Genomic DNA, 20,804 nt, shown 5'->3' with positions numbered 1-20,804 from the left:
AACATTTTTTGACATACTTTCTATCTCCTCGTCCCTTTGCATTGTGTTCTGGGGGCTTTATTTGACTTCAACGTGCACTTTATTAATTTGATCTTTGCCTGTGTCCCTTCTGCTATTTATCTCAACCACTGAGTTTTCTACTTGAATTTTTATAGATGCACTATTTACTATTATCTCTCGTGAATATTAACATCTCTATTGTGAACCTCTTGACTGTTTCTCTGGATGGCAAACGTTCTTTTTGTCAGGTTTGTTCATCCCTGCACGGTATCCACTTGCCCCAACACTGGGACATGCTTGTGTGTGTGCCTGTCTCTTGGAATCTGAGCATCTTCATTCAGCTGTGAGTCCTGGCTTGGCTGACCCCAGCCTGCTTCCCATGATCCCAGGAGGGACGGGGCAGGCTCCAGCAGGTGTGCCACTAGAAGCCCCTCCTGAGAGCCACCGTGCACGGGGACATTGCTTGCTTCTCTGACCCCAGGACCCCCGCTCACTGCCCCTGATTCAAAGTAACCCCCACTGCTGTCTACAGTTTGGCTCAGGAGAGCTCTCCTGCTTCCACCATGGACCCCCAAACAGCTCCCAATGGTGGTCTGAGGGCTTCCTCCTGCTGGCAGCTTCCCGGGCTCCTCCAGAGCCAACACCACCGGTGGCAGAAGCAGCCCTTTCTGCTCTGCATCTCTCGTACTATGAGAAATCCCTTTAATCTAGTCCCACGGGCTCTTACTCAAAGATTCCTTCTAATAACTGGCCCATGGGGAAAGCAGCTTTTTGTTCCAGGGCAATGAGGACTGAATGGGGGTCTGCTAGGTCTTGCCCCAAGAGCTTTGCACTGTCTAGGCCCCCTTAGCATTCGGTTGTTTCATGGATTTTAAAAGAAGTCTCTAGTGCTGAGCCTACAAAACACACACACACACACACACACACACATACACAAAATAAACACACATACAAAACCCTCACTCATTTGAAAAACAGATAATATTGATGTAGGTGGCTATAATACAGCCTCAGAGAGTTTACTGATAGGTCCTTTGATGAAGGGGTTGCCTGAGATCTCTGGGTTGCCAAATGCCACACCCTGGATTCCACTGTCCCCCAGGTGGGCAGACACTTACTCAGTGAGACAAGTACCATTAGCCCAAGTAGAAAGTGCTATCCTCTCGCTGGCTGACCCTGTTTTTTCAGTCAGAGATGTAAAGCCCCATGCTGTCTGCAGAGCCATCTTACAGATGAACAACCCTCAGAGCGTCTGAGGAGAGAGAGCCTCTGGGAGCAGCCCCGCTGTTGTGTTTTTTTTTTTCCTTTCTGTCTTCTATTAATTAACTCAGCATATATACAACACAGACACACACAAAGACACACACTAGGAATCTGGTATTAACCTGGTACATAGTGTGATATAAGTATTACTATTATCTTCATCATTATTATTAATCAATTTTGTTTTATCCCACTTTCCTCTGACTCGTTTGGTAGTTATTCATCCTATTCTCTTTTTTAGTGATGACTCTTATTTTTAAACAGGTATTTTTGATATAATGAACTCTAAAGTTAAAAATTAACCAATATAATATGTCTTTCTCCAACCAACAATACAAAGGGAAGCTTTAAATACAATTTCCCTCTACTGCTTCCATGTTATTGCTGTTTAGCAGTTAATTTTATATTTGTAAAATAAATTACACAAATTAGCACTTTCTATAACATTTGATAGAACATTTTAAATGAATCAAAGTATTGACCAATTTCTTGAATGGACTCTTTCTTCTCATTCTGTTCGGTTTCTTTCTGTTCTTTCCTGTGGGATTCCATTTCCTTTTTGCTGAAGAACATCCTTTAGCGTTTCTTTAAGTGATGGTCTTTGAGAAGAAACAGTCTCTCAGTCTCATGAGACTGAAATGACTTCCTCATTTACTTTTTAAAAAAATTACAGATTAATCTTCCAAATGTTTGTAAAATACCAGGACACATACTAATGATCAGAGAGATTATGATACGGGTACTAACTGAAATTGGCTGCAAGCTCGGCACTTGTTAACCCACTTTTTAAAAATAAACTTTATCTTTTAGAACAGTTCTACATTTACAGAAAAATTTTGAACATAGTACAGAGAGTTTCCTTAGACCCCCTTCTTTCAATTATATTTATTTTTGGTGGACAATCTGTTTATATCCATTGCCCATTTTTTAATCGAAATTTTGGTTCATTTGTTGTGAATTTGTAGGACCTAGTCATGCATTGGGGAAAATGGCACGTGCGCGTGCGTGCACGTGTGTGTGTGATATAATTTGCAGTAATTAACCCCCTAATTTTATCTATCTTTTAATTTTGCTTCTAGTTTTTTTTTACTCTGCAGAAATTTTGTATTTTTATGTAGTTACTTTTATTAGTACTTTATGGTTTCTATGTTCTATATCGTAGCTGAAAACTATTTTTTATTCTGATTTTATAAAATAACTCACATTTTCTTCCTTACTTAATAGGCAGTCTTTTCCCCTAATGATTTTAGATCCCCCCCCATAGAGAATATTAAAACATGTCCCATTTTTTGGGTCTATTTATAGACTTTCTATTCAGCTTTATTGATCTGTTTCTTCAGGTGTCAATACCACATTGTTTTGTTAATGGATCGATATTACTTATATTTGGTACAGATGAAGGGTGATACATAATGTGTAGTATGTGTGGTTCCAAAAGATAAACATGATAACAACTGATGTTGATGATATTGACATAGCATTGATACATGTCCACTGCTGGTGTTTTACACTGGAATTTTAGAGATCAGTAAAAAATATACAGCCAAATCCATAAAAGTTGTCTTATCCTTTGATTCGGTAATAGCATTCCTATAAGTTATCAAGAGAAATAATTCAAATAAATGAACATTTTATATATATTTGCATTACTTATTATAGAGAAAAACCGGTAAGAGCCTAAAGGGACAGTAATAAGGAAATCAGTAATTCATTTTGGGAAATGATCTACATGAAATAATATTTACTCCTTAAAATAATAGTTATGAAAACTATGTAGCATACCAGAAAAAATTATGGATGTAACTAACTTTAAAAAGCAAAATAAAACACTATAACATATATGTAGGAAGCATATACACCTATGGGTAGTTAGTAATAATTAATTTTTGTTCCTTTTTAAGAGATTACTTTAGTAAGAGATTTTTCAAAGTTTTAAACTGAGTATATAAAATATTTTCATGACCCTAAGTGCCTTTTATTTGGAAGTTCTCTAAGGGTTATTTTGTCACATACTTACCCATTGTATTTTAGTGTGTTTTTATCGTTAAGCCACCAGTCAGTTTGAAACACTTAAAAGGAACACTTTAATAATGTACTAATTACTTTGCTAAGAAATGGTTAATTCAGAGATGGCTATAGCAGAATGACGTTAAAATCAGAGTCATTAAAAATCACCTCTTTAGAGCTGTCACATTGTCAAGCAGACTTATCACAGTTACACAAGTATTATAAGAAGAACGAGGAGGAGGGGAAAGAGAAGAGAAAAGAAAAGGAGAAAAGAGGAGCTTATATAATTCTGGGTTTCAGGTTTTTCTTTTCTCCATATCAGGCATTTGGTATGGTATTTGCCCTACCCACCTCACAGGCTGGTTCTAAGGCTTGAATGAAAGAAAACATGAACTTCAGTGAAAAGTTATTGTTCTAATTGTAAAGGACTTATTAATGTCATTCCCCTTCTAAATGCTAAATGCAGTGCTCTACCTGCTTTGAGGGAATAATGCCACTGGTCTCACTAATGCATGTAGAGGTTGCTAATATCTTACGGAGATTTGGTTTAAAGAGAGGCCAATTATGTCTAGCTCCACACTTTGCAGGGAGCGGACTCTTCTTTTGTCCTTTGTGGGGAGCGTCGCTTCACAAATCTTGACCTCACTAGAGGGTGAATGAGAAAATGCACAGGCCGACATTGACTTTGAAATATCTGACAGGACACAGGGCTGAAAGCATCTATCAATAATTCATTTCAGGTTATGGGGTAAAACAGGATCCCCGCTGGTTTTAAAGCCATTAATTGGTTGTTCGACTCCATTAAGTCACTATGGATGTGAAAAGCATGTCTGAAGTTTTAAAAGACACAGATAATAAAGGCAGCTGTTTTTTCTTCTATTTTTCTCTCTCTCTCTCTCTCTCTCTTTTTTTTTTTTTTTGCACGACTGGTGTGACTTCTTTGCCAGTGGGAGAAAAAAGCCTAGGTCAACAGGGTCTGAAAATTGAAAATTGAGAACTATGTTATCTTTGGGCTTTTTATCTAGGAACCAATAAAAATGGTAAGTCTTTCTCAAACCATTGCCCTTTCTCTCAATAAAACATATTTTTTATCTTGAATGTCAGTTTCCTGATGGTTGCTTCCTAATTTTGTAATGAATACTGTATGCAGATATTTTATTAAAAGTATGGATTTTAAAAGACAAAAAGAAACTCATAGGCTCAAAGTCAATCTGCCCTAAATAAGTAAATTTGCTAAAAATCACCTATTCACCAAAAACAAAGACAGATTCCTTAAACAAAGTCTAGGACAGTTTGTTGTAATCATTTGGACACTAAAAGCCAAAGCAAAGGCAGAGGCTGGGACCGAGAGGGAGAGGGATAGGGATGAATGCAGAATGACAGGAGACAAAGGAAGTGCAGGGGTTGGGTTGAATAATTTGGTAAAATAATGATGAAGTGAATTGGTCATTCTGGAAACTTATTTTTGATCAATTGACTTTTAGAGAACTGATTTTTGGTGCTTTGGCCTGTGTCTGAGTATCAGCCATCAGCAAGTGGCATCTTCTCTCTGGGTTGCAGTGCACTTACATTACCATGAAGGGATCATAGGGAAATCTTTAAAGCCCTCCTTAGTTTTAAGATGTTCTCATTCTATCGCTGGTCTTTTTTTTTTTTTTCTTGATTAATTTTTATTGGAGTATAGTTGCTTTACAATGCTGTGTTAGTTTCTATTGTACAACAAAGTGAATCAGCTATACGTATACATATGTTCCCTCTTTTTTTGGATTTCCTTCCCATTTAGGTCACTACAGAGCATTGAGTAGAGTTCCCTGTGCTATACAGCAGATTCTCATTAGTTATCTATTTTGTACACAGTATCAATAGTGTATATATGTTAATCCCAATTCCCAATTCATCCCACACTCCCCCTTCCCGCCTTGGTGTCCATACATTTATTCTCTACATCTGTGTCTCTATTTCTGCTTTGCAAATAGGATCATCTATATCATTTTTCCAGATTCCCCATTTATGCATCAATGCACGATATTTGTTTTTCTCTTTCTGATTTACTTCACTCTATATGACAGTCTCTATGTCCATCCACGTCTCTACAAATGACCCAATTTCATTCCTTTTTATGGCTGAGTAATATTCCATTGTATATATGTACCACATTTTCTTTATCCATTCCTCTGTTGACAGACATTTAGGTTGCTTCCATGTCCTGACTATTGTAAATAGTGCTGCAATGAACACTGGGGTGCATGTGTCTTTTTGAATTATGGTTTTCTCTGGGTATATGCCCAGTAGTGGGATTGCTGGATCATATGGTAGCTCTATTTTTAGTTTTTTAAGGAATGGTCTTCCTCAATGACCACAAGTACACCAAGAAAACCACAATTTCGTATTTGATTGTGAAACCATATGGAGGGCAATGATGTTTACCTGTCAAGAAGAGCTTTTTTTGCCCTTTGTGCATTTAACATCTTACCTCTTGTTTTGAACACACTGCCTTTTCCCAAGCATTCAACTCTCATGAAAACCCACACAAGAAGGTGGAACAAATATTTGTATCTCCATTTTTCAGATGAGAAAAATCAGACCTGGAAAGCTGAAGTCAATCTAAAGACAAAACACATAGAAACTTACATACATTTTGAGAGAGATTTTTTTTTTTTATCTTGGGAAACTTCTAGGCACCATTCTGTAAAGTCCTCACCTGATCCTTATGACAAGGGGCACCGGGGGGATGATTACAAAGTGTCTGCTGAGTCCATGCAAAATACTTTCTTGGATCAAAATACAGTAATAATAATAAAACATCAGATGATGACCCCCTCTTCTTGATAGGTAGTGAAATAACCATTCTGGTCTTTTCTCTGATTCTTCCATTTAGGAACTCTCTTTCTTTCTTTTTTTCAGGTAAATATTCCATACCCTTTTCCCCCACCCCCCAGCTTTACTGAAGTATGATTGACAAAAATTGTATATATTTAAGGTATACAAAGTGATGTTTTGAAATACATACACAGTGTGAAATGATTACCATGACTAAGCTAATTAACAGAGCTATTGCCTCATATAGTCACCTTTATTGTGTGTGTGTGGTGAGAATGCTTAAGATCTACTCTTAGCAAAATTTCAGTTGCATAATAGAGTATTATCAACTCTAGTCACTATGCTGTTCATTAGATCCCCAGAACTTATCCATTGTATACTTGGAAGTTTGTACCCTTTGACCAATATATCTCTCCATTTCCCTTAATCCCCAGTTCCCAGGAACCACCGTTCTACTCTCTGCTTCTATGAGTTCAACCTTTTTAGATTTCACATATAAATGAGATCATGCAGTATTTGTCTTTCTGTGTCGGCTTTATTTCACTTAGCATAATGTCCTCTAGATTCATCCATGTTTTCACAAACAGCAGGATTTCCTTCTTTTTTTTAAAGGCTGAGTAGTATCTCATTGTATGTATATCATATATATATGTGCATGTGTATATCACATCACATCTTCTTTATTCGTTCATCTGTCAGTGGACACTTAGGTTGTTTTCATATCTTGGCTGCTGTAAGCAATGCTACTCTGAACATGGGGGTAAGGTGCTTCCTTTCTTCTTTCTTTTTGCAATAGTATGTGACTAGGGACACTAGTACACAGGGACCCAAATGTTAATTTTTGGAATAAGCATATAATAAGCGCCTTTCTAAAAAAAGTACATTACAGTTTTCCAGTGTACACGCTGTCATCACTGTTTAAAACTCCAACATTATAAAAGCAGCAGAAGCATGTATCAAAATGACCTATCCATACAATGTAATTATGCAGCTGCGGTTTACAGCCCCTTGAAATACATTCTTGAACAGGATGGGAAAGGTAATACAGGCATAGATATGAATATTGTTGCTGGAATCTTTGGTGCCAAATGATTCTGGCTTCACTGTTGCCATGGTGGAAACTGTGGCTCAGGTGACTCAGGGACTATGAAAATGAACCTTCAAAATCCAAGAAATAAAACACAGATGCCTTCAAGCTTTCTGTAATCACTGTTTGTTTTCTTTTTCCACCACCATGGCTGTTTGTGGCAGGAGGGCTCTCCAAACCAAATTCAAAGAATTGTGTTGAATATACTTAGAACTTACTATATAACTGAGCTCTTGCTCCATTCCTCTGGACACGAAATGTCCCAGAAGGGTGTCTACTTGAATCCAGTGGTTTCCAAAAATCTATTTTGAATTGCCTTATTTTTTCACATGGCTCAATTTCCTAATAACTATTATTATGGCTTCTATCATGAATATCGGAGTATGTGCATGAGCATGCAGTTAAAATAAAGAGATCTCTGATATAAGAGTTCAGTCCTATTTTCAGAGGGCAAAACAGAGGCCCAGAGAACTTTAATGAATTATCCAAGGTCATCACTTGTAGGTAACAAAATCTCAAAGCGTTCTCACTATTGCATTCTTTTCTCTATACAATATGAATTGTCCCTCCAGTCACCTTGAACCCTGCTTATAATACAAAGAGTACTATCTGTCTTCAAAGTAGTTCAGTCGTCTCCATTGGAATATAATATATTTAAATGAGCTTTTGGATGTGTGCATGGGCACGTGTGTGTATATAAATTCAGTCTTGCAAATGATCAACTCTACGAGCCAACTTTGAACTTCACAGAGCTGTAAGTAGACTTATTATTGTCATTTTCTAGGTGTGAAGTAACATAATTGAAACAATTCATCCTTTGTATTTGTGTCCAAAAACGATGTCAAGTACAACGTGATCTCAGATCTGCTCCAGATCTATGATTATCTGTGATTTGAACTTATGATAAAGGTATAGGAGAGAAGGGTGAGCAAGTCATGGAACACGGGGAGATAAGAGGAGGGCACGCGTCTCTCTTTAGAAAAAGCCTCTCTTTGGTAGAACGTTAGGAGGTCTCACCATAACTCAGCTGTGGCTTTGCAGTGGGCACATTCAGCAAAGAGCTCTTTACCCACTGTTCTTTTTCTACGTAAAATACAACTCTTAACAAAAACAACAAGGTATAAATATTAACTAGGCCTAGTATGAAATTATGTTTAACTAGGTACCATCCAAGTAAAGTAAGGTACAAGCATATACACAAACTGTCCTTTAGGTGGATAATATTTTTTAAATAAATTTATTTATTTTATTTATTTATTATTTTTGGTTGCGTTGGGTCTTTGTTGCTGTGCGTGGGCTTTTCTCTAGTTGGGGTGAATGGGGGCTACTCTTCGTTGTGGTGGGCGGGCTTCTCATTGTGGTGGCTTCTCTTGTTGCGGAGCATGAGCTCTAGGCACATGGGCTTCAGTAGTTGTGGCACGCGGGCTCAGTAGCTGTGGCTCACGGGCTTAGTTGCTCCGCGGCATGTGGGATCTTCCCGGACCAGGGCTCGAACCTGTGTCCCCTGCACTGGCAGGTGGATTCCTAACCACTGCGTCACCAGGGAAGCCCTAGGTGGATATTTTTTAAAGTGTTTTGGAGGAAACCCACTGGCTCCTTTAAATGCCTGGTATACAAGAAGCTTCTTAACCTGCTGGAAACCAACCACAGGTCGTGATAATAGAACCAAATCTCTTTTGAGGCCCTTGAACACTGGCTCTGAACTCTGATATGACAGGATTGGGCAAAGGAAACAGGTTAGGCAAAAAGAAAATTTTTCTGATTGGAAAAATAGTCATAATTTTTTTGTAGAGTCAAGAGATTTTATGCATCACAGGTGTTGATAATTTTCTTTTTCCAAGTGAAGAAAACTGAGTGGGAGAGAACTGCCTTGGGGAACAAAAAGTCACTTTTCTCTGTTCTAAAGTGAACAGAGAGGTTAAATAACCCAGTGGTCAATTCTGAGTGCACAGAAATGGTTACTGTATAAACAGGTAACAGGAGTGAAGTGATGGGTCTGGGACTTCTTTTGCACACATTAAGAAACCTCACAAAGAATCAATAAAACCCGAACAACGGTTCTGCAAAATAACTGTGCACTTTTTTGGTTTCCTGCTATCTTGAAAATACAGTTTTACGTTGTGACAGTTCTTAGCATCTATACATGTTTTATCATGCATCCCTCCTTAAATTTTAATATAAACATTTGCTTCTGCTCTGCTGTGAATTTTTAAAAATTACTTCATAAAGGTCTTTGAAGACCAAATTGATCTGGAGCACCTGGAACTGAATAGAACTGAGATGAAGAAAACTTTGTTCTTATCTGACATCTGGTTCGGGGTGACATAAATTTTCTTTTCTGCAGAAGACTGTTCATTGAGTTATTAATTCCAAGTCATATATTTATCAAATCTGATCATTACACAAGCCACAAATTTTGTTTTAAAAAATGCAATGAATTAATACAATGAATTAGCAAATGTATTAATTCCATTAACCTTTTAGTATATCCCCTTCTATTCTTTGGTTCCACGTGTATATTCTGTAAATAAATTATATACACACAATACATAACCACATATGTATGTAACCTGTACTAATTAGATCATTCTGTACATTGCTTTGAAGCTTCTCTTTTTACATACAGAAATATATCATGACATTCTCCTCTGTAATTTTATATTTTTCACTACATCATTAAGTGGATATCTTATTGTTTAGAAAAACATTCGTCCATTGTTAGACATTTGGGTTTTCTCTCAGTTTTACTTTTAAAAATACTTGAGCTGCGATTTCCTTTGTCTATACATGTCTATAAATATCTCTGATTACTTTCTTAGGGTGCATGGCTGGGTCAAAGGATATGTTCATTTCAGGGCTTTGATTAATGTTCCCAAAATGTCTTCTAGGATGGCTTTATAAATTTCTCTATGTGTACTTCTATCAGCAGTATAATGGTACTCTTTTCTTACACCATTGCCAACTTTGGATATTTAATTAAAAATAAAATCTTTGATGATGACAAAAGCAAAGGAAACATTCAGTATTTTAAAACTGTGAATACTCGTGAGATTAACATTTGTATGGTATGCTCACTGGCCCCTTCCTTCCTCCCATACCTCATCTCTTTCACTTCCTACAATGCCTAGATTCTTTTTGGTACTTCCACCCTATTTTAATGATTAATATTTTATAATATAAATATTGTGGGCTGATTGGTGGCCCCCTAAAACAGCGGTCCCCAACCTTTTTGGCACCAGGGACCAGATTCGTGGAAGACAGTTTTTCCACGGCTGGGGGCGGGGCGGGAGCGGTGTGGGTGATGGTCCAAGTGGTAATGCCAGCGATGGGTAGCAGCAGATAAAGCTTTGCTAGCTTGCCCGCAGGCCGCTGACCACCTGCTGTGCGGCCCCGGTTCCTAACAGGCCGCGGACCTGCAGCGGTCTGTGGCCCAGGGGTTGGGGACCTCAGCAAAAAATACGTCCATTTCCTAATCCCTGGAATTTGTGAATATCACCTTACTGATAGGGTAAATGCCACCTTACATGGTAAAAGCTATGATTAACTTAAAGATTTTTGAGAGGAGAAGCTTATCCTGGATCATCCCCATGGGTCATAAATCCAACGACAAGTATCCTTATGGGGTGCAGAGGGAGATTGGAGACATACATAGAAGAAAAGGCAGAAAATGGAGTGATAGGACCACAGCCCAGGAGTGCCAGGGCAGCTACCAGAAACTAGAAGAGGCAAGGAATGGATTCTCCCATTGAGCCCCTACCTGCACCCTGGAGGGAACATAGCCCTGGCGGATTTCAGACTTCTCGCCTCCAGAACTGTGAAAGAATAAATACCTGTCATTCTAAGTCATGAAGTTTGTGGTAATTGGTTAGAGCAGCCTTAAGAAACAAATACAGTGCACTAATATCTAGACATGAAAATACCCATTCATTCTTTACTCTTAATATTTTTCCAATCCAGAGCCATCTTAGATTTGTTTTGTCAAAGTGTAATGAAAAATAAAATTATATTCTGATGTTAATTAGATAATGTTAAATGTGTAAAGTAAACTAGTGACACTAATCCTTACACCAAGCAACATGGTATGGCTTTTAGATATTCTTCTTTTATGCCACTTAATAAAGCTTTGAGTTTTTCTTCATATGGGCTTTGTCATTGAGTTTAAGTTTTTTGGTACGTACACTATACATCATTGCTAATATAACTGAGTGTGATTTTATTTTTGCCATTGTATGTTCTAAGCCAGTGTTGTCTGATAGAACTTTCTGTGATGATGGAAATGTTCTGTATTTGCACTGACCAATAAGGTTGCCACCAGCCATGGGGCTATTGAACATTTGAAATGGAGTTAGTGTCATTGAGGAACTGAATTTTTACATTTTATTTCACTTTCATGAATGTAAATTTAAATAGTCACACCTGGCTAGTGGCTTCAATATGGGAAAAAATATAGTCCTAAGTGATTATCGATGCTTTGTAGCAAGATGATTTAAGGCAGTATAGTAAAAATGGTTAAGAGCCTGGGCTCTGGAGTTATGCAATCTGTGTTTACATCTTCGTGCCACCATTCTTAGCTCAGTGGACTTATGCTGGGCACCAACCCTAAGTACTGGTCTGCAGGTCAGAGGGGGTGATGGAGAAATCCTGAGGAAAGTAAGCATTGTCTTATGGGGGACCTACATCTTCTGAGGCTTCATCAGAGTCTCCATATGGGTCACATTTTCCGGTTTCTTTGTATGTCTAATAATTTTGGATAGCATACTGAACATTGTGAAAGATGTATTTAGGAGACTATATACTCTGTTATATTCCTCTAAAGAGCTTGGGTTTTTGTTTTTGTTTTTTGCTTTGTTTCAGCAGGCATTCAATTTGTCTGGGCTCAAACTCCAAACTCTTTCTCCCCTAGGCGAGAGGCAGTTAAAATCTCTCTTTTGTAATTTTATTCTTAGCTGGGCTATTTCGAGTCAGCCTATACATTTGTAGTTCAAAGGTTTACACACAAAAAATTGTGACTCGTCTTCTCTGGCTCGTTCTATGTTAGGATATTTCTGACCTGCTGTGATCATACTCCGGTTCTTCCAGCCAGTAAAGATGAGAGTTTCTAGTGTAAGCTTGTGGGTTTCTGTCTAAGTTTTAGCAGCTTTGCATGGTGCTGACTGGAGTCTTCCCACAGGCAAAGAACAGTAAAAATAGAAAACACCCTTCCTCCAAGCATCCAGTCTCCTACAGTTTCTCCCTGTTTGGAGTACCTCTCCAGTACCTCCATGAAGTTGTTTCAAAAATTTTGTTCAGAGCTTACAGTTTTCTACAGGAGATTTGGTCTCATAGGAGCCACTCTGCCATTCTTGAAAAAGTAATCTGTTTCTCAAACGTTAAAAATAATTCGTGTAGAAAAACACTTAGTCCCAAAACCTAGGTTGCAAGTGAGTTCGTTAGGGAAGGAAAAGGAGACTCTGGAGAGAAGATTATAATTTTTGAATCAATGTCTGTATCTTTCTCTTTTATGAATATAGGCTTTTCTGTACTTCAATTTTTGATGAATTATATGTTTTCAGTCATGGATTTTTGTCTAGATTGGGCCTGGTAAATATTTCCTTGGGCAAGTAATTTAACATCTCTGAGCTCCTCCTTCATCTTTGTTAACAGGGTTGATCATGCCCCTGTGAGGAAGAGACTGAAATATTAAGCGCTCCCTAAGTGTCCATTTCTGCATATCAACTCATTATCACATGACTTATTCAAGGGCAATGACAGCACTTTATTCGTCTTGGAAGCCACCAATCTGGATCATTTTTGTTGCCACATAAATGTTTGTAAAATAAATAAATAAATAAATAGACTCGTGAATGTAGACAGTATTAAGGTAAAATTCATACATGTATTAAGCTATTGTTTCAATGTAAGGATATTTTATTACTCTGTCCACAGACTGAAATCTACTATATTAATACCCATGTTCATGGAGATGAAGTGACACCCACTTAGTTTTGACAGTAAACTATTTAGAACTGGCACTTCCATTTTTATGGTCTTTGTATACTCCTTATTACTATATAAATAAATAAATATAATTTTATATACCTATTGAATAATAGTTATGTTAAAAAGTTCTGCAGAAATACCTTGGTCTAAAATCAGGTTTCTTTGCTAGGTAATAAAAATATTTTCCCTGGAGCCATTTCTGGGGAAGTATTATAATAGTCTAAAATCCAACCATTGCCTAGTATAATAGTATAACTAATAAAAGATTTTGTAGTTGTAGATCCTTACGAATGAAGTGAATTATATTAAGTATTGTGGAGAACATTTTCCTTGAGTGAAGAAAGCTCTTTATGTAACTAAGTTCTCAATTATGAAAAGGCCATGCAGATCTCAGCTTAAACCTGCAGGTGATGGAAGCAACTGCATTCTTAGCTGTTGGAGGGATGAGTTTGCTCTTGGGTAAAATATTTTGCTGTGGTCGTTTATTTAAGTAATTTAAATCTGGTTCTCAGCCCTCACCAAACTGAATGACAGAATGTTTAATTATTCTTCAAAACTGGGCTTTGTTCCAATTCCATTTCAGTGTGAAACAAATCCAGGCTAGGGTCTCGTCTGTCTTGTCCCAATACACCCATTTATGCAACCATCACTTTTGGCATTCTGACCCAGGAAGACACACAGCAGTGCTGAGAATAAAGCACCTACTATGTGTTGTGGCACGTGCTGTGTACTGTGGGAGATTTTTGGGGAAAAAACAAAACAAAACAGGGCATAACCCTTGCTCTTAGTAAAGTCCAGGAAGAATTCCAGGGTCAAAAATGTACAATTTACAGTCTTTTGGAGGTAAATGTTACTTTGAGAGTAGCTACAACCAGTATCAAATGGAAGGCTGTCTGTAAAAAGCAGAATCGTGGAACGTTTAGAAAAAAGTAATGAAAATGGCAGAAAATTCAGTTCTCAGCAGAATCCTGTCAACAGGAGAAATGCTATTTCCACAAATTCCTGAGTGGAGGAAGGCGTGCGGAGGGCCTCCCGGGCCATCCATAAAACATGAAACCAAGAACAGAGCAGATGAAGAAAGTTTTCTATTTTCTTTCTGATTTAGCCTTAACTTGTGGTTTACGTTAAAAAAAAAAAAAAAAAAAAAAAAAAAAAGACTAAGCTCTTCTTGGGGCCATTACAGGGCTGTGCAGCTATGTGCTTGCACTGACATTGTTTATTTCAGAACATCTGTGCCATAATTTTTGGTCATGCCTGTGGAATAAATGAGGTCATCTCTTTGGATGTTTATATAGCTGAGAAATAATCAAAACCAATGCACCAGAAATGGATTCCCTTTCCCAGATTTTAAAGCACTTTTGCCCTTTTCATATCACCACTCAAGTTTGCTCAACCCAGCAACAAAATGGTTGTTGAATTAATTAATGAGCATCATCTCTCTCCAAACTTTGCCAGTCTTGCCCCTTCTCTCTCAACACGCGCACACACACACACACACACACACACACACACACACACACACAGTGCAAAGCATAGAAGAAAGATAAACAATATGGAATTACAATGAGCTGAGTTCTAGACTTGGTACTGTCATCAGTTACTTCTGGCACCTTAGGCAGATCCATCCCCCCACCTGTCACCAGGGTCAACTGTCTTTGTTCCTCATCTCCTTAAAATCCTTCTTTGACTTCCCATCATGTACAAGGCAAAGTCCATAAGATCCTTCACGTTGTGGCCCCTGCCTACCTTTCCAGAATCATCTCTCACGATTCCACTAAAATGGACCCTATTAGTAACCACTCTTCACTACTTACAACCTTCCATTTAGACGTGCTCTTTCTCTCTTCCCTCCCTGTCTTTTTTGCATGCCCTTTCACCTGACTGAATGTCGTCACCTTGTCTGTCCATCTTCCTTCTCCCTCAGCACCTCAACCACACCCTTATAGCCATTGAGATGTAGCTACAGTTGACACAAAGGCAGCTCAAGGTCGAGAATGGGTACAATACTGCCGATCAGTGATTGTGGTTTTCTTTAAACTGGGAAAGACTGTGCTCTCAGATGGCAGGATCAGTGCATCCCTTTGACATGAGGAATTAGAAGGTTTCTTCTTGGTACCTACAACCTTTGGACATCTTCAACCTCTTTATCTACTTCCAGTTTTTTTTCTTTTCTTTCTCTCTCTTTCTTCCCTTCTTTCCTTCCTCCCTCCCTCACTTCCACATTCCTCTCTTCCTTTCTTGCTTTGGTCCTAGTCATGTTGGCAAGGATTAATACAACCAGGACGCGTCGCAGTGGCGGTGAGATGGTCTATGCCTTGGGTCATGCATTATTTGGATACTCCTAAGACCTAGTGTTCTCAGCCTAATGGTCACTGTACCTCCTCTCCCGAAGGACCAGCTTCTCCACCAGCCTCTTTCTAGAAGCACATGCCTAAAGGCAAATTATTCTGAAAAGCCCCCTCTCAGTGTCTATCCTCCTTTCTACTCTACCCTCCCAGAAAATACACTGATGGAAATAATCCAAGAAAACTTCAAACAGACAAAAAAAAACTATAGCACGGTTGAGGTTTGGGAAGCATGCCCACTGCATGCCCTAAGCTTTGAGGAATTGCTTCTATCTACAGTGTAGGTGGGCTCATGCTGAAGGAAGTTGTTAAGCGGTGCCTTTTCTTCCCCAGAAAGTGATGCAGAGTAGAGGGACCAGAGGGGTATTTTACCAGTGACTCCAAATCAGAAGGAGGAAGAGTTACATGTGACAGTTGTTCCAGTAAAAGACGGGGGCAACCCTATTACCAGTGGGGACCAACGTTTGTTGGTGGCTTCTGAAAGGACCAGTAGACCCTCACGAAGTAGAAAGCCTGTGGATGGCAGGGTTTATTACCTGGCCCAGCTTCTCGATAATAGGAGAACCACTTCTTTAAAAAACAGACATTCTTCTGCGCCCAGGGTGGCAGGAATCTTGACATGGCCAAGCCACATGCTTGGAGCAGAGAACTAGGAAATCAGACCTCATGCCCAGCAGGTTTACCAAACTCTGAGGAGGAGGCCACTTGAAGAGATGACCTTTCCTCCTAGACTGCTCTTGACTTCAACCTCTGGAGACCTTTAGTGCCGGATGGCTGAGCTGACATGGCTGCTTATACTGCCAGGCTTTGATCTTAAGACTGAAGAAGAGAATTCTAACAGTAACCAGGTAAACTGCAAGGGACCTGCCCAGAATCTTTTGAAGGTCATAGCAAGCTAGGACAGGGCCGTGAGTGAGTTCGAATACAGAGGCCCTGTGGGGAGATGCCCACACTGTTCATCACAGCTTAGCAGGCAGATCAGCGGCTGGGTTTCAGCCCCACTCACCACCTCCGCCGGGGGCCTTTGAGCAGGGTGGCCCTGCTAAGAAGACTTGCCCTCTTTCTAACATAACAGGAAACAGACACATAAGATAAGGCCTACCAAAAACTCATTCGCATCAAAGTAGGAGACAAATATCACCCACAAGAAATAGAACATGAGCATATCTTTACAAGAGATTTACCACAGGTGACTTTTTGCATTTTTATTATATAGGCAATGATTCATGGTAAAAAGTAACAAGAATTAGGAAATACTGATAGGCTAAAAGAAAAATAAAAAGCCATCCATGGCCTCATCTGTGAGATAAAGACCTTGTATATTTATTAGGTGACAATCTACTGTAAAAAAGAGTGTTTCCTTCTCTTACATTTATTTCTTCTTATTTGTCTATTTATTCATTTTCTTATATATCATCATAGACCTCTGGTTATTATTTTATCCTATGGATTATAAAATTACTATTTGGGGGGTGCTCATAACATACCAGGTTTGGCCAGTGGGAGCCCCTTCAAACAGGCTCCTGGCCTCACCATCTTTTGTGGACTTCCTTACGTTATGGTCCAGCAAGCTGCTTCAAGCTCATCCTGACCTTTCCCAGCCCCAGCCCGGAATGAACCATTTCTCCAAGGAGCCCTCCAGGGAACTTTCCCATGTATTTTTTTCCCCACCACTTTTTCTAGGGGTATGGGCTCCTGGTTTGAATTTAAGGAAGATCCAGACATTTCTTAGCTTGTCAGGTGAGTGAAGGGAGCAGGTCCACGTGAGAACTCTGTAGGTGAAACACATCCTGAGGGGCAGATGAAGCCGCATGGGCTGTACGGGAGCCAGTGAGGGAGAGGCAACTGGGAGCAAACCGGCCTTTGGCCCTGACCTTGATCTCCTGGCCCAAACCCTTTTAGATTCTGGGGAACAAGAGGTTAATAAAACAAAGAGCCTTTCACCAAAAACATTATAAAAGCGTGAAGCATAATAGTCTAAGCAGCACAGATATTGGACTCCTTCTGACAGGCTGGAATATAAGCATAGAAAGATTCTCGACCCCCTGTCATGTCAAACCTCCATGAAGCTTTGGGATGGTGGGGGCTTCCCTGATTTGTGGTTGTGATACTGACCAGGGTTCTTGGTCTTCCCCAATAAATAGAAATTGACTAGAGGCCAGACAAGAAATTCAGGCAAGGCTTTATTGGGGCCCCTGCTGCAGCAGCGGGGAGTGAGAACAAACAACATGTTCCCTAGCTCACTCCCTGAAGTGGAGCGAGCTGGTTCCTTATATGGGGTGAGGGTAGGGGTGTGTCCAGGGGTCAGGCCAAAGGGGTGGCTTAGGTGTTTTGCCCACCCCTTAGGTGGTGTTGTGTGCAGGGGGCATGCTCAGTACCCTGCTTTTGCTCCCAACACACTGTTTTTGCTCCGGGCTCTTCAGAAGTGGCAGTTGAGTTTTTTGGTCTTTTGTATCTTTTTGTCCATAATTTGCCCCAACTGCGCATGCACACAGTTATTTTTAGTCCCATATGGTTTCTTTGTATTTCGTTGCTTGAAGAGAGGTTTGCCCATGTGCAAGCGTTACAGCAAAGTGTCCCAGGTCCCAGCTTTTCTCAGTTGCAGAGGAACGGTGGCAGGTAGCTGCTGCACGTTAGAAAGGACTGCAAAGATCCATGGAGATGCCTGACAAGAGTTGAAGATGGACCACAAATGTGGAGGCAGGCGTGGCAGCAGCGGAAGGAGACTGAGGGGAAGGTGGGGGGGGGGGAACTTGTGACTCACACTCTGGCACTTCCATGATCTGGAAAGACACTTGAAGAGGATGGACTTCCTCTCTGAACAAGAAGAGGCAAACCCTGATTAAATCTTAGTTATTAAGATTAATGTAGACACATTAGCACCCACAGAATTCTGAGGCTTGGTTAACTTGGAAGACAGACATAAATATTCATTTTATTTATATATTTTTATCTCTCATCTGCTTTTCTTAATGAAAGGTAATGCCACCACCAGAGAAAAATCCTGAAAATTTTCTTCTGGATCCATGGTTCTCAATTAGGATTGATTTTGCCTCCCAGGGGACAGTTGGCAATGTCTGGAGGCATTTTTGGTAGTCACAACTGGGAAGATGCTAATCTAGTGGGTAGAGGCCAGGGATGCTGCTAAACATCCTACAGTGCTCAGGACAGGCCCCCACAATAAGGAATTATCCAAAGTATTAATAGTGCTGAGGTTGAGAAACCATGTTCTAGAAGTATATGTTTTCATTGATTCGGGAAAGCTGTTTATATATTAAGAACATTAACTTACTTTTATCTATCATAGATGTTGCAGAATCTTCCCATTTTTATTTGTCGTTTGCATTTAATTGTATTTTTAGACCTACAGAAATAGAATTTTATATATTCAAATATATTAATTGTCAGGTTATCTCAGAAAACATTACTTCTATTTTTTAATATTATATTTTTCCTAATCTAAAATCATACAAATATTCACTTATTCTTTTGATGCTTTTATAGTTTTGTCTCTTATTTTCAGCCATCTGAAATTTATTTTGGGGTAAGATAGAATCTAGGAATCTCAAATTATTCTTTTCTTCACAAACAGTTATCCTGTTGTTCTAGCCACATGTACTGAATAAATTATTCTGTCTCCAATTTTTGAAATAACAAAATCATTATATTCTACATCACAATATATATTTAGAAATGTTTCTGGGATTTCTTTTTTGTTCTATTGGTTTGCTTATTCTGGTGACAGTTTCATTGTATCTTTATTGTTATAAATAACAATTGTGTCAAGGTTAAAGAAAAATCACGTTGAGATTTTGATTAGGAAGATATTTTCTATGTTAATTTAGGGAGAATTGATGTTTTTGTAATGAGTCTTTTTATCCAGAAACATTGGATGTTTCTCCATTTATTCTTTTATGCTTCTTAGTATGGTTTAGTAGCTTTTTTTTTTCCACATGCATTCTATATGTTTCCTTGAAATTTATTGGTAGGCATTTTATATTTTTGGTGTTATTAAAATATTTCCCTCTTATATTTTAATAGCTTATGCTTTATAAGAAAGTTATTGCTTTTTACAACTTCATTTTGTAACTGGTTTTCTAAATTGCCACTGCAGTTTTTCAATTGATTCTTTGTTTATTTTCCAGGAATCATGTCAAATCACTATCCTTGGGCCTTTTTCTTTCCTGTTACTACTCTGGGGACCACCCTCACTTTTAGGAATTAGAATTGTTTTTGAAGTTTTGACTTAAGTCAGAAAATCCGGAGACTAGACACTTCTGGTAATATCTGAAGGCTAATATCTGGTAATAACTTCTGGTACTGACTTGAGAATGCCTATTGCATTATTTGCTGTATTGCCTGACTATGGAATGTGCTGTATTTCCAGAGTACATTTTAAAATTGAGGAAAAATTTATATCTGTTGAAATGCCCAGAGACCTTAAATGATACAATTCTGTAAGTTATAAATATTCACGCACCCACCACCCAAATCAAGATATAGAACATTTCCAACCCCCTCAGAAACTTCTTTCACTCTCCTTCTCAATCTTCATTCCCCCACTAGCAATCTCTATTCTAATTTTTATCCCTATATATGAGTTTTGCCTGTTGTACAACTTCATGTCGATGAAATCTTATCATGTGTCACCTTTTGTGCTTGGCTTTTTTGTTAAACACACTGTTTTTGAGAGTCAATCACACTGTTCATTCCTCTTTATTACTGAGTAGTGTTCCATTTTGCAAACGTAACAAGTTTGTTTATCCATTCTTCTGTTGGTGGGTACAGTAAGTCCCCTACATACGAACCTTCAAGTTGCAAATTTTCAAAGATGCGAACAACGTGCCCAGAGAAAGGACAAAGAGAGACAAGAGGAAGAAGTAACTGAAGAACTAAAGATATTCATGATGCAGGAAATGGCAAGGGGATTTTCTTTATCTGAGGAGGCACTGTTAGTTTTTGAGGCACAGGACCCGAACGTAGAATGGTACAGGATGTTTGCAGCAGCCGTTCAGAATGCAATCCAGGGCCACCATGTCATCTATGACGAGAAAAAAAGAGCTACTACCCAGACCTCACTGGATTGTTTTTTTAAGAGGGTAGATAGAACTGAATCCAGCAAGGAACCAGAATCTGTGCCATCAACGTCAGGTGTGAGTGAAATTGCAGCTCGCCCTCCGTCTCCTATTGCGGGCGATCCTTCAGCTCTACCATCTCCCACCTCCTCTCCCTCCTCCAGTCAGTAACTCTTCTTGCCTGTTCACTCGATGCCAGCCCCTGGATGCCAGCTGTTGTACTGTACT

At 39.0% G+C, this 20,804-nt stretch overlaps 2 long non-coding RNA genes across 2 annotated transcripts in view; both read right to left on the bottom strand.

Moving 5' to 3' along the window:
- LOC309627042 overlaps nt 1–20,804 on the bottom strand; it is a 73,727-nt gene that overhangs the window by 14,318 nt on the left and 38,605 nt on the right. The window lies entirely within an intron of this gene.
- LOC309627048 lies at nt 17,672–19,792 on the bottom strand. The gene is made up of 2 exons (XR_014243514.1): nt 18,794–19,792; nt 17,672–18,318 (listed from the first exon to the last, which is right to left on the bottom strand). It is a non-coding gene; the product is annotated as an uncharacterized lncRNA (long non-coding RNA).

This window comes from Balaenoptera borealis (genome assembly GCF_965194805.1).
Source record: "Balaenoptera borealis genome assembly, chromosome: 3".
Taxonomy (NCBI): Eukaryota; Metazoa; Chordata; class Mammalia; order Artiodactyla; family Balaenopteridae; genus Balaenoptera; species Balaenoptera borealis.
This window is presented reverse-complemented; position numbering and strand designations above follow the sequence as displayed.